Genomic DNA, 15560 nt, shown 5'->3' with positions numbered 1-15560 from the left:
CATCCTTCAAATGGGAGTGTAACAGTCATTCATTTGCTCAGGGTCTATTCGACAACTGGAGACGGCTTATGAAAACAACAACAACAAAAAAAGCAAAACAGAAATTCTGATCTGTGCTGTCTTCCTCCTCCTCCCTGAACATGAATGGCATTTTTCACTGAATCCCGAACTTAAGGAGTAGTTCTGATGAGGAAGTCACAGGACTGCCGTTTAACTGAGAAATGACCTGGTGTAAAAGAATGAATTGCCAGCAAATCCTCAAAACCCATAAGGGTGGAAACCCTGGGAGCTACAGGCATGGGTGGGAGTTCCTTAGTACCCCATTTCACAAATGGGGAGAATTTTGCAGGGTCCATGAAAGACACAGGTAGCCCAGTAAAACCACACCATGTTTTGGAGTACACCAGGGCCACGTCGATGCTGACCTGTACTTCTTCGTGTCCCAGAGCAAGAGTCCTGGGCAGGGGTGACTGTGCTTGAGGCTGGACAAGAACTTTCTGTTCTGTCTCTTTTGCTCTCTCTCTTCCTGCAATAAAACAACTGGTAGGACTCTGGTGGGGAGCAATATACCCACATTCTCTGGCAAACCACACACCAGGCAGCTCTAGCTGATCTGAGAGAGGACTCTTCAATGAACATATATACATCAAAGTCAGGCAGAAGGCTGCCTGTGACCTTGGGAATCCAAACCAGCTTGTCCTCTTAATCAGGATATTAGACATCTAAAGAAATTGTGCACCAGATGAAGACGATGCATTAGACAGCGTTGGTGGTTATGGCCAGCAGTATCTAAGGACAAGTCATGCTCTGGCAAATGGGAGCATTTTGGTTGCTTTAAGAGTTTGCTACTGAAGGGCTGGGACATTTCATTGGGCCTTGAATCTCCAGACCTCTTTACTCACAAAGGCAGAAAAGTTAGGTGAGCCAGCTCAGGCTTTATTCCAACTTCCTAACCAAAATGCTATGAGGTTGAAAATATATTTCTCAGACTCTTCTGCAGCAAGGGTTCCAGATGTGGCTTTAAAAATGCCCATCAGAGATTGAGATTTACAAATATTAACTACTATATATAAAAATAGCTAAAAAAACTAAATTTCTTCTGTATAGCACAGGGAACTATATTTAATATCTTGCAATAACTTTCAATGAAAAATAATATGGAAAGGAATTCATACATATATATGTGTATATGAATGACTGGAACATTGTGCTGTACATCAGAAATTGACACATTGTAACTGACTATACTTCAAATAAAAAAAAATATATATATATATATAATGCCCATCAGCACCTTCTGAGTGTCACTTAAAGCAGAAACCCAGATGATTGGAGGCAAAGGTGGGTGGAGGAGCTACGTTATTTTGCTGGGGTGGATGCAGCGGGCCTGGCAGAGATCTAGAAGGAATGCTCACAACAGCCACTTACTGATCTGCAAGTGAGTTTTGGTAATAGCTTCCTGAAATCCTCCCCACCCCTCCTGATGAGCCAGGTGTCTGGCGTTTCTCTGGAAATCACTAGGCACAGCCTGGGACTCAAAGGTAAAAATTAAAAACTGCAGTAAGGTAGCGAAGAGGCTGGCAGGACGTGTTGGACAAAAGTAGGTCAGAATCAACAAAGAATGGGGAGGGGATACAACGTGGGCTGAGGACCCTGACTACAGTTGTGGATTGTCTGTGTTAAGGACTCTGAGTCAGTATGAGTAGATGGATTGGTGTGGACTAAAATGGTGGCCATTGTTCAGATAAATATGTGATTTGGACTTTATTAATTAGAGGAGGGATTTTTTTCCCCCTTCAACATTGATCATTCCTAGGGAGCAGAAAAATACTCTGCCACACAACATCTAAGTGCAAAAGAGATGCTACGGGATGGTGGTGGTGTGAAAAATTTTAGTCCCGCAGTTCCAAGGTTTCCTTAATGAGGTTCACAGCAGTTGGTACTTAAAATAAAATAAGGTACTTATAATAAAGACATCATCATATGTACATATCCTTAAAGATACACATATGGTGCTATAAGTGGGCCTGAAATGTGTTCTACATTCTAAAATCCGATGAAATAAAATCAGTAGCTCAATATGCCTCTCGGCTCTATAAACATGATGTAGCTAATGATCACAGAAAACAAGATCAGCTAGTAAATTTGAAATTTGTCTTTTCCAGTGTCAAAGATAATATTTTTTGCTTTACTTAAAAAGCATTTTTTTAATTAGGACTGTCAGTGTCCATTGGTATATGGGGTTCAGTAGATATGTTCAGATGTTCTAGACAGTGAATCAGAGCAAAGACTGAGGTTTAGACAGTAGTTAAATGCCTCACCCGTGTAATCAGCATCCACATATTGCTATACTGAAAATCCTTAAAACTGAGAACTTCATTAAAACAACTAAAAGAAAGGGAAAAAAATAGCCACAGTCTAGTGGAAGATTTGTAACGTGTAAAAATGACAAAGGGCTATTCATGAGCATATTCTTAAAAACCCCTACACTTTAATAAGTAAAACAACAAACGGACAACAGGTTGCACACTTCTCCCTGTAGGAGAAGCCATGCAGATGGACTCTTATTTGAATGGGGCTGGAGCTGTAGAATTAGTTACTCTTGCAAGTAACTCAGTTAAAAACAAATGCAAATGGGATACACTTCTACAATATCTGAGTAAAAATCTTGGAAAACTTACTCCTCTGTTAAGCAATGACAATGGGAAAATTTGTTAAAATTAACCTCTGCAGAACTCTGGAAATTTAACCAAGGCTTCCAGCAATAAGGGGAATGTTTATTTGAGAAAAAATAACAGCTAAATCTCTATAAAGATAGTCAGTTTTGTCATATCGTAACTTGAACTACCCCCATCCCCGTATCCTCACCTAAATGGTGGCCTTTAAAAGCAAAAGTCTCACAATCAAGGAAGGGGCAGAAGTGATTTGAAGTTACCCAAAAAATCCGCCCCCAGAGAGCTGTCACTTATTCACCTATCTCAAACTCATGCTGTGCAAACAGCCTGTCCCCAGAGTGTTTGTGGAAAACAATCAGCAGTGAGTAACTTTACAACTGCATGAGGCAGTGGTACCAGTACAGGCTAATTAGATGCTGACTAGGAAACTTAGAAGGCAAAATTGAGTATTGAGACTTTCTGGGGGTGGAGGTAGGGTTAAATAGCTCCAAAAAATTCTGAGAATTGTAGAAGTCCGTACACATGTGTGGCATATGGCAAGGAAAGATCTGAGAAAATCTTAAGCCTTCAACTCTGGCTGAACTTGAGGTTCTGCATAAGCAAGAACTAAAGGCTACAGAATAGCTGCAGACTGCCTGCCGGTGCTGAGGGCATCCCTCAGCACGCAGGCACACAGCCACCTGGCAACAGCTCAAACGATTGGCTCCAGGCATTGAAAGAATTCACTGTCCAATCATTATTACAGTGATGACAACTAGGCTTTCTGCACACATACAGATCTCATGGCCATGCATGATAAAGAATACAGACTTTACAGAATTTGTTCAGGAAAGTAACTAAATAAATATCTGCAGCAGCAATGACAATGGAAACAATGATAAACCCTGGAGATGAGGAAAATCTGGCTTTCAGATCTGCCATATTGTAATATTTTAAATGTCCAGTTTTCAACAGAAAATTACAAGATGTACAAAGAAACAGAAAAGTTTGGCCATAACACAGGGGAGAAAGTAGTCAATAGAAACTCCCTGAGGAAACCCAGACACTGGACTTACTAGACAAAGACATAAATAAGGAATTACACATATGATCAAAGAGCTAACCGAAACCATGCCTAAAGAATTGAAGTATGTGAACATCTCATTGTACAGAGAATATCAATAGATAAAATTTACATTAAAAACCAACTGGACATTCTAGAGATACAAATATTTGACTAAAATGAAAAATTCAATAAGAGATTTCTCTGTAGATATGAACTTGTTGAAGAAAAATTCAGTTAATTTAAAACTACTGAGATTATCCAGTCTGTGGAACAGAAAGAAAAAGGAATGAAAAAAAATGAACACTGTGTCAGAGATAGGTTGGACACCATCAACAATACCAATACACATATAATGTGAACGCCAGAAGGAAGGAGAGAAAAAAAGGGGTAGAAAAAGTATATAAAGAAATAATGGCTGAAAACTTCCCAAATTTGATGAAAACATTAATTTGTACATCCCAGCAGCTCAACAAACTCCACGTGGTATGAACGTAGAGACATCGAAAATAGGCACATCAGACTAAGTGTGTCAAAAGAGAACAAAGAATCTTGACAGCAGAAAGAGAAAAGAGGCTCAACATATTCAAAGGCTCCTCAGTAAGACAGTTGATTTCTCATCAAAAACCATGGAGACCAGAAGGCAGTGGGATGGTATCGTCAAAGTGATAAAAGGAAAATACTGTCACCAAGTATTTTATAGCCAACAAAATGATTCTTCAAAAAAAAAAAAGAAGAAATTAACACACTCCTACAAAGTCTGAAAGGATAAATTGCTAGCAGGCCTGCCCTACAAGAAATACTAAGGATAGTCCAGCAGGTGTAAATGAAAAGACACTCACCTGAAAAATAAAGAGCACTACTACATGAGTAAGAAAATAAAACAGTATAAATACAGTATTACATGTACGTGTTTTCTTCTAATTGATGTAAAAGACAACTACATAAAACAATACTTATGAAACAGTGTAGATGCACTTATAAATGCATAAAGGTGTAACTTGTATGACAGTGACAGCATGAGGAGGGGGAGGGAAAAGATTGATATCAAAGCAAAGTTTTTGTGTACTATTGAAATTAAGTTGGCATTCATGTGAACTAGATTGCTTTAAAACAATATGTTAATAATAATCTCCAGGGCAATGGAGGAGAAGGAGGAGGAGGAAGAGGAGGAGGAGGAGGAGAAGAAAAAGATAAAATAAACAACAAATTAAAATGGCACACTTGAAAATGCCTACTTTGTACAAAAAAGTGTAGTAATAGAGCATTGGGGAAATAAAAAGTCATATAGAAAGCAGATAGCAGATGTAACTTCAACCTGATAAGAAATTACATTAATGTAAATGAATTAAATATTCTAATCAAAATAGTAAAGGCAGAAATAAATGGAATAGAGAATAGATGAATAACAGAGAATAATCAACAAAAAGAAAAGTTGGTTCTTTGAAAAGATCAAGAAAATTGACAAATTTTTAGCTAGTACTGAAGAAAAAAAGGGAGAAGGTTCAAATTACTAAGATGAGAAATGAAAGGAAGGATGTCACTACTGCCCTAACAAAAATAACAAGGAATATAAGGGAATACCATGAATACTTGTATAGCCAATAAATGAGATAATCTAGATGAAATGGATAAATTCCTAGAAGGATATGTGACTAAATCTAATTCAAGGAGAGATAGAAAACTCAAATAATCCTACAATAAGTAGTGACTGAAACAGTAATCCAAAACATTCCCACAAGGAAATGCTAGGCCAGTATGGCTTTGCTGGTGAATTCCATCAACTACTTAAAGAAAAAACAAAAACAAAAAACAAACAAACAAAAAATGCTTCACAAACTCGTCTAAAAATAAAGAGGTGGGCACACTTCCCAATTCATTCAATGACACGAGTATCACACTGATACCAAAACCAGACAAAGGCATCACAAGAAAACTAAAGACTATCTCTTATGGATATAAATGCAAAAGTCCTCAACAGAATAAAAGCAAATCCAATCCATTAACATATAAAATAGACCACAATTCAGTGGGATGTATCCAGGTATGCAAAGGCACTTCAACATACAAGTCAATTCATGTAATATGCAATATTAATAGAATAATAGATAAAAACTAGGAATAGAAGAGAACTTCCTCAACTTGACAGAGAACATCTATGAAAAACCTGGAGCAAAGATCATACATAATGGTGAAAGACTGAATTATTTCCTCCCAAAATCAACATTGTACTAGAGGTTCTAGTCAAAGCAAACAGACAAAGAAAATAAAGCCTCTAGATTAGAAAGAAAGAAATAAAACTATTTCAATTCCAGATGACATGATATTATACATTGAAATCACAAGGAATCCACAAAGAAAAAAGAGAGAGAGAGAGAGAAAAAAAAAACTATTAGAATTAACAACATAGTTTGACCAAAATTGTAAGACACAAATCGATATATAAAAAAGTAATTATATTTCTATACAACAGCAGTGAATAATCTAAAAATAAAATGTAGGAAACATTTTCATTTACAATAGCATCAAAAAGAATAAAATACTTAGGAATATTAAGAAAAATATGTGGAATACTGAGGAAAATGTCTGAAACTTGTATATTGAAAACTAAAATACTACTGATAGAAGTTAAAAATGACCTAAAATAAATGGAAAGCTCTTCTGTGTTCATGGATCAGAAGCCTTATCATTGTTAGGATGGCATTTGTCCTCAAAATGACCTATAGATTCAATGCAAATCTGGCTTTTTGGGAGAAATGAGCAAACTGTTCCTAAAACTATGGAAATGCAAGATACCCAGAATAGTCAAAACAATCTTGAAAAAGAACAAAGTTTTGAAGTTTCCAAATTCAAAACTCAGTAACAAAATGGTAATCCATACAGTGTGGTACTTGCATAAAGGACACACAAATAGATTGAGAGAAAAGAACTGAGAGTCCATAAACAAACTCTTACATGTAGCCAGTTAATTTTTCATAAAGGTTCCATGACAATCCAACGGGAAAAAGTAATTTTTACAAAAATGATGCTGGGACACCTGAACATACACCTGGAAAGAAAGAAAACTGAACTTTTATCTTAACACCATTTATGAAAATTAACTCAAAATAAATCACAGACCTGAAATTATAAAACTTTTAGAAAATGAACAATGAGAAAATCTTCAGGATTTTGAAGTACAAATACTTCTAAGATATGACAGCAAAAGCACAAACAACAAAAGAAAATATATCAAGTGAACTGGACTTCAGTAAAATTAAACACTTCTGTGCTTCAAAGGACTTCATCAAGAAAGTAAGAAGACAATCCACAGAATGGGTGAAAATATTTCCAATATTTTCCCTGATAAGGGACTTTTTATCCAGAATAGACAAAGGAGACTTAAAACATGAAAATACAAAGACAAATACAATTAAAATGGGCAAAGAATTTGAATAGATGTTTCTCCAAAGAAGACATACGAATGGGAAATAAGCACATAAAAAGATGTTCAACATCAGTAGGCATTAGGGAAACAGAAATCAAAAGCACAATGACATGCCACTTCATACCAAATAGGATGACAAATATATATGATATATGATATATAAATATGTATCTATAAACTCGGTAATAAAAAGTGTTGATGAGGATGTGGAGAAACTGGACTCCTCATACATTACTACTGGAAATATAAAATGGTGCAGTCACTTTAAAAACTACTTTAGCAATTCCTCAAAATGTTAAAAGTAGAATACATCCCAGCAATTCCATTTTTTGATATATCCTGAGAAGAACTGAAAATATGTGTTCACACAAAAACTTGTCCATGAGCATTTACAGCAGAATTATTCATCATCAACTGATGGATGGATAAGCAAAGTGGTGTATTTATAACAATGGCATATTATTTGAACACAAAAAGGACTTTGGGTACTGATATATGCTACACCATGGATGAGCCTTGACAACGTCACACTAAATGAAAGACGACAATCAAAAAAGGCAGCATACTGTATGGTTCTACTTATATGAAATGCCCAGAACAGGCAAATCCGTAGAGACAGAAAGTAGAGTGGTGGCTGCTGGGGTCTAAGGGAAAGGAAGTTTAGGGAGTGACTTACTAAAGGGTACTGGTTCTTTTTGGGAGTGATGGCTACAAAACCCTGAAATGTAATTAAAATCCTAATGCACAATTTCAAAGGCTGCATTTTATGGTATGTGAATTATATCTCCATAAAGCTGTTACTTTTGAAGCTGAGCCCACATATGGAGCAACTGGCCCAGCACTGACTGCAGCATCTGGAGGGGGAGTGACCCACCCACCCACCACAAAGGAAAGGATCACCTGACCCAGTGTTGGAGGGGTGCAATCTTCTTGCCGAAAGACACTGTGAGCAGCACAGACAAGGGGGCAAACAGAGCAAGGTGAGTTTGTGAAACAGGGCGAAGACACAAAGGCCTCTCAATAAAACCATTAAGAGCACACAGTCTCTAGGAGAACACATCTTTGTTTTTAAAATTTTTTATATCTGTTTTATTCCTATTACATTTTTAATCTTTATTTTTAAACAGTCCTATATGTTTACAATTCTCATTTCATTTATATTCTCTTGGTTTTGATCTGTTATTTATTAGTCACAGGTTTCAAATATTGTATTTTGAATTTTCTCTTCTTTTTATTAAGATTCTTAAAAGATATCTCAACTCGATTCCTATTCTGCTTCAACTTGCTCTTCTATTATTGATTATACACTGTTTTCAAACCTTCTTTTCCTCCATTCTTTTAAAATTCTCTCTCTCTCTCTTTTAAGTTTTATTCCCACATAGGCTTTAGATAGATAAATAAATAAACTCCTTTAAGGACCACAATAGATAACTGATACTCCAAAAGCCACAGGGCCAGAGAGATATGAGCAGAATGAAGAAGCAGAGGAAGTCCTGCCAATTAAAATAGCAAGAGAAATCCCCTCAAAGAACGATCAATAAAATAGAAATTGATGGCCTACTAGATCAATATTTCAAAAAAGAAGTGATCAAATTACTGAAGGAACTAAAAGAGATAGTCTTTAGAGACATAAAATATATCAAAAACAAAATAGAAGCTATAAAGAAGAGCCAAGTAGAATTGGTAAATTCATTGGCTGAAATGAGATCTGACCTAAAGGCTGTACAAAGCAGGCTAGATAATGCAGCAGAACGAATAAGTGACCTAGAAGACAGGACAACAGAAAGAACCCAATCAGAACAGCTGAGAGAAAAACAAATATAAAACAATGAAAACAATATAAGGAACCTATGGGATAATATAAAGCATGCCAATCTATGCATAATAGGGGTTCCAGAAGGGGAAGAAAGAACAAAGGGGATGGAAAAGGTAATTAAAGAAATCATGACTGAAAACTTCCCAAACCTAAAGAAGGAATCAGACACCCAAGCACAGGAGGCTCAGAGGGTCCCAAACAGGAAGAGCCCAAAGAGAAACACGCCAAGATATATCATAAATCAAGATGGCCAGACTGAAGGATAAAGAAATGATCCTAAAGGCAGCAAGAGAAAAACAAAGAGTGAGTTACAAGAGAAGGCTCTCAGCTGATTTCTCTACAGAAACACTACAGGCCAGAAGGGAGTGGCAAGATATATTCAAAGTCCTGAATGAAAAAAAAAGATGCAGCCTAGGATACTTGCTCCAGCAAGGCTATCCTTTAGAATAGAAGGAGAGATAAAGAATTTCACAGAGAAGCAAATACTAAAAGAATTTAGCAACACTAAACCCATGCTAAAAGAAATATTGAAAGGTCTACTCTAAATAGAAAAGAAGCAGGATGCTACAGAAATGAGAATTCATGACTGTGAGAGTATTATTCCTTTCTTCTTTTTTTTTTTTAAATCTTTTTCTCAGTAGGATGGGTTTGAGATTACATTAATATCTGTTTAGTACACACAGTTACAGTAATTGGTTAACAGACTTACAAAAAAGTGTAATCACAAGCCAAAATCTTACAAGTGAGTCACAAAAACTAAATACAATACAAAGGAAAATTACCATACCACAAAAGGAAGAAGAAAGGAACCAAGAAGAAATACCAAATCAACTGCAAAAATAAGTTCAAAATAGCAATAAACTCTCATCTATCATTAATTACTGTAAATGTTAATGGTCTAAATGCTCCAGTCAAAAGACAGAATAGCAGACTGGATAATAAAGCAAGAACCTTCAATACACTGCATACAAGAGACACACTTTAGGGAGAAGGACACATATAGATTGAGAGTGAATGGATGGAAAATGATATTCCATGCAAATGGAAATGCCATAAAAGCAGGTGTAGCAGTATTGATTTCAGACAAAATAGACTTTAAAACAAGGGTCATAAAGAAAGATAAATAAAGACATTTTATAATGATTAAAGGATCAATACAAGATGAAGATATTACAATCATTAATATATATGCACCCAACATGAGCACCTAAGTACATTAAACAACTACTAACAGAGATAAAGGGGGAAATTGATGGGAATACAATCATTGTCAGAAATTTTAACACCACATTAACATCACTAGACAGATCTTCCAGACAGGAAATAAATAAGGCAACAGAGAAATTAAATGATACAAGAGAATAATTGGATTTAGTGGATATTTTCAGAGCATTACAATCCCCCATAACAGAATAAATAATCTCTTAAAATGTGTGTGGAACATTTTCTAGGATTGATCATGTACTTAGTCACAAAAGAAGCCTCAACAATTTTAAGAAGACAGAAATTATCTCAAGCATCTTTACTGACCACAATGCCATGGAAACTAGAAATCAACTTCAGAGAAACAAAGGAGAAAGAAAGGAAAGCATTGAGATTAAACAACATGCTATTAGAAAACCAATGGGTCAATGATGTAATCAAAGTTGAAATTAAAGAATACCTTGAGACAAATGAAAATGAAAACACAACCACACAAAACATATGGGACACAGCAAAAGCAGTGCTAAGAGGAAAGTTTAGGGTAATGCAGGCCTTCCTCAAAAAAGAAGAACAATACCAAATAAACAATCTAACCCACCAGCTGAAAGAACTAGAAACAGAAGAGCAAAAACACACAAAAGTCAGCAGAAGAAAGGAAATAATAAAGATCATGGAGGAAATAAATAAAATAAAGATTAAAAAAATAGAGAAAATAATCAATCAAACCAAAAGCTAGTTTTTTGAAAGAATAAATAAAATCGAAAATCCTCTGGCCAAACTCACAAAGAAGAAGAAAGAGAGAGAACAAATTTGCAAAATAAGAAAGGAAAATGGAGAAATTACAACAAATAACATAGAAATACAGAATATCATATGAGAATATCATGACAAACTACATGGAAAAAAATGGATAACCTAGTGGAGATGGACAAGTTTCTGGAAACATACAGTCCACTAAGACTGAATCAAGAATAAACTATCCACTTCAACAAATGGATCACTAGGAATGAAATTGAATTAACAATAAAAAACCTCCCTACAAATAAAAGTCCAGGACTGGACAGCTTCACCGGGGAGTTCTACCACACATACAAAGAAGAACTCATACCAGTCCTTCTCAAACTCTTCCAGAAGATTGAAAAGAAGGAATATTCCCAAACTCATTCTATGAAGCCACCATTACCCTGATACCAAAACCAGGCAAAGACACCACCAAAAAAGAGAATTACAGACCAATATCACTGATGAACACAGATGAAAAATGTCCTTACCAAAATACTAGTAAATAAATTCCAACAGCACATAAAAAAGATAATACATCATGCTCAAGTGGGGTTCATCTCAGGGACACAAGGGTGGTTCAACATATGAAAATCAATCAATGTAATAATTCACATCAACAAGAGAAAGGACAAAAACCACATGATCATCTCAATAGATGCAGAAAACTTTTGATAAAATTCAACACCCATTTATGATAAAAATTCTCACCAAAGTGGGTATTGAGGGAACATATCTCAACATCATAAAAGCTATAGATGACAAACCTACAGCCAGCATAGCACTCAACGATGAAAACCTCAAAAGATTCCCACTAAAATCTGGGACAACTCAAGGATGCCCACTATCACCACTCCTATTCAACATAGTCTTGGAAGTCCTGGCCACAGCAATCAGGCAAGTAACAGAAGTAAAAGGGGTCTAAATTGGAAAAGAAGAGGTAAAAGTGTCACTATATGCAGATGACACGACAATATATATAGAAAACCATAAAAGGTCCACACAAAAACTACTAGAGCTGATCGAAGAATTTAGCAAAGTAGCAGGTTACAAGATTAATGTTCAAAAATCAGTTGCATTTCTTTACACAAATGATGAGTCAACAGAAAAAGAAAGTAAAGAAACAATCCCCTTTAAAATAGCACCCAAAGTAATAAAATATCTAGGAATAAATCTAACCACAGACGTGACAGAATTATACACAGAAAACTATAAACCATTGGTGAAGGAAATTAAAGAAGACTTTAAAAAATGGAAAGGTATCCCAAGCTCTTGGATTGCAAGAATCAATATTGTTAAAATGGTCACACTGCTCAAGGCAATCTACAGATTTAATGCAATCCCTACCAAATTATCCTGGACATATTACATAGAACTAGAACAAATCACAATAAAATTTATATGGAACCATCAAAGACATAGAATTTCCAGGGAATAACTTAAGAAAAAAGAAAGAGGCTGGAAAAATAACTGTCCCAGACTTGAGACAATTCTATAGAGTTACAGTCGTCAAGACAGCATGGTATTAGTACAAAAACAGACATACAGCCAAATGGAACAGAATAGAGAGCCCAGAAATGAGCCCAAATACTTTTGGTCAACTAATATTCAACAAAGGAGGCAAGAATATACAATGGAATAAAGATAGTCTCTTCAGCAAGATAAACATAAGACAAGATACAATAAACCTCCTAGGAGAAAATACAGGCAAAATATCTGACATACATCTCAGAAATCTTCCCCTAGGGCAGTCTACCCAAGCAATAGAAATAAAAGCAAGAATAAACAAATGGGACCTAGTGAAACTTACAAGCTTCTGCACAGCAAAGGACACCTTAATTAAAACAAAAAGACAACCTACAGAATGGGAGAACATTTTTGCAAATGAAACTAACAAAGGCTTGATCTCCAGAATATATAAGCAGCTCATATGACTTACTAAGAAACAACCAAATAACCCAATCCAAACATGGGCAGAAGACCAAAACAAGCAATTCTCCAAGGAAGATATACAAATGATCAATGGGCACATGAAAAAATGCTCAATATCACTAATTATCAGAGAAATGCAAATCAAAAGTACAATGAGGTATCACCTCAAACCAGTCAGAATGGCCATCATTCAAAAATCCACAAATGACATATGCTAGAGAGGCTGTGGACAAAGGGAAACCTCCGACACTTCTGGTGGGAATGCAGTTTGGTGCAGCCACTTTGGAAACAGTATTGAGTTTCCTCAAAAGACTAGGAATAGAATTGCCATATGACACAGGAATCCCACTCCTGTGCATATATCCTGAAGGAACCCTACTTCAGGATGACAGCTGCACCCCAATATACATAGCAGCACTATTTACAATAGCCAAGACATGGAGATAGCCTAAATGTCCATCAACGGATGACTGGCTAAAGAAGTGGTATATTTATACAATGGAAAACCACTCGGCTATAAAAACTGACAATATAGGGCCATTTGCAGCAACGTGGATGCTCCTGGAGAATGTCATTCTAAGTTAAGTAAGCACCGTAACAAGGAATAAAGAGAAGTTACCTCTAAGTACAGTTATTTTGATTAAAATATACATACAGAAAGCAAGTCACCCCCACGACTGCTGCCAGGAGGAGCATCTGAATGTAATAGCCCAGCCCAAGCAAAGTAGATTCCGACCTTCTCTCCGTAGAATTTCCTGTAGAAAGACAGAAGGTAGTTTCAGAAGACACACATATTCACTCTGTAGCTTCATCCTCATGTTAATTTCTTTTTTCTTTGTTTTTAAGGTGGGGCATAAATAGGTTTATTTATTTGTTTTTTAAATGGAGGCATTGGGGATTTAACCCAGTACCTCATGCATGCTAGGCATTCACTCTACCACTGAGTTATACCCTCCTTCCATCATACTAATTTCTGATTCTAAATCAAGGGGGCTTTAAGTTTAAACCTCTGACTCAATTCACACTTAAAACATATGCGTTTTCACAGCAGCCCCCAAATTCTACCGTGAAATAAGAAGTATTTTACGTATCATAGAAATACAGATCACTGGTTCACCTGCTGAAGAGAGATAAATGAGAACAGAGCAAAGGAGGGGACGAGGCCGACTCCGGAGCAGATGCAGGGGATCATCACCACTCACTGGACAGTCTGGCACATTCAACAAATCCCACCAAAGATCATTCTTAACAGGCTTGACACAAGTGGACTTCAACTACTGGCTCAGTCATCTGAGTCTGCCTTATCTCGGGAACTTCCCTGGAGCAAATGCATCGTAAACCACAGATAATAAGGAAATGGCTGATAATGATAACAACTGGGAGTGCAATGTCTCTCTGACAAAATATTTATAAAACTCATGTAGGAATGGGAGAGGGCAGGAGGGATGTGGCTGAGTAAGGAACTGCCCTGTATTCTTTGTATCTAGCACGTCGGCTGTTCCTAGGTTTCAAAAACACTTCAATGTTACTCAGTTAAACTGGAGTAGACGGAACAGGCCAGGGAGGCAAGATTAGAAGAAAGGAGGCAGGGCACGAAGCGGTGCCAGGCTGGTCCTGAAAGGGAGACAGACACAGACAGGCAGACACAGAGGGCTTAGGGATGAGGCGGAAAAATGAGGCAGCGGCTCAGGTGTGTTTGCTGCTGCTGCTACTTCCCTCAGCTGGAGCACTGCTGACGCGGCAGTGCTGGGTAAGACCTGTGACTTTCCTCAGCTCTGAGTTCTCTCGGAAGCTTCCGGCTCAGTCTGGAGCTGAGATGAGCTCCGAGGGCTTAGCCTAGGGGGGACTCAGCTCTGAGAACAGCCTAGAGTCCTGAGAAACTTCACGCAGGAACCCCTAGGGCTGGACCAGCGCTCACAGGGCTGCTGTGAGACCAGCTCCATCGTCAGAGACCTGGGCTTGGACTATTCCATGGGGAAAATGGCTGAGCCCGATGCCAAATCAGATAGGAGGGACAAAGTGTGTTCATTCTCATGTGACTGGTCTTTGTGGCCTGGCTCACAGATGGCAGGCTCAGGATGGTGTCTGGCAGAGAAAACCCTGGCAATGGGTTTGAGATGTTTTGGACTCTTTCTTGTTAAGCTTTTTGTAATACATTCTTATCAACTATCCATCCTGAAAATGCCACATTCAAAACTGAAAGAATGTTAGAAGTTGCTTGCTCCAACTGGCCAATGGTAAACACACCCTGCTACAGTTAGAGAGCTGGTCAGGCAGCCTCTGCCTGCATATTTACAATGAAGGAGAGTTCATTACTTCCAAAGGTTACATGTCGGCAAGAATGTCAGAAAGAATTTTTGAACCTTAAACAGATGTCTGCCCCCTAGTCCTTGCTGAAAGGCTAGAAATAATGAGGATCCCTTCAAATGTAGTTTTGTCTGATTGTTATCTCTCTCTGTCAAAAACACCCCAATTCTTAACATCAATTTTTCAAAATTCAGCTTTGATTTCTTTTTATCAAACTTATACCATACATTCATTAAAGAGTCAAACAGTTCTCGAACACCGATTGTAAAAAGGAGCAGTTCCCAACAACCACCCCATTTCCTGGTCAGAAGCAACAATGTTCAGCTCCTACTGCTGACTCTTGACAGTCGAGCGCTGCGTTTCTGATTAATATCCTTG

The 15560-nt window shown here is 37.1% G+C and overlaps 1 long non-coding RNA gene across 2 annotated transcripts in view; it reads right to left on the bottom strand.

Moving 5' to 3' along the window:
* Window positions 1-15560, bottom strand: part of LOC135320527 (uncharacterized) — a 51478-nt gene that overhangs the window by 26310 nt on the left and 9608 nt on the right. For both annotated transcript variants that reach the window (XR_010379697.1, XR_010379696.1), the window contains one exon: window positions 13531-13630. This is a non-coding gene — a long non-coding RNA (uncharacterized LOC135320527). The remainder of the gene's footprint in view (window positions 1-13530; window positions 13631-15560) is intronic.

This window comes from Camelus dromedarius, unplaced genomic scaffold, assembly GCF_036321535.1.
Source record: "Camelus dromedarius isolate mCamDro1 unplaced genomic scaffold, mCamDro1.pat HAP1_SCAFFOLD_43, whole genome shotgun sequence".
Classification (NCBI taxonomy): domain Eukaryota; kingdom Metazoa; phylum Chordata; class Mammalia; order Artiodactyla; family Camelidae; genus Camelus; species Camelus dromedarius.
Note: the sequence above shows the minus strand (reverse complement) of the source record. Positions and strands in the feature narration are given on the sequence as shown.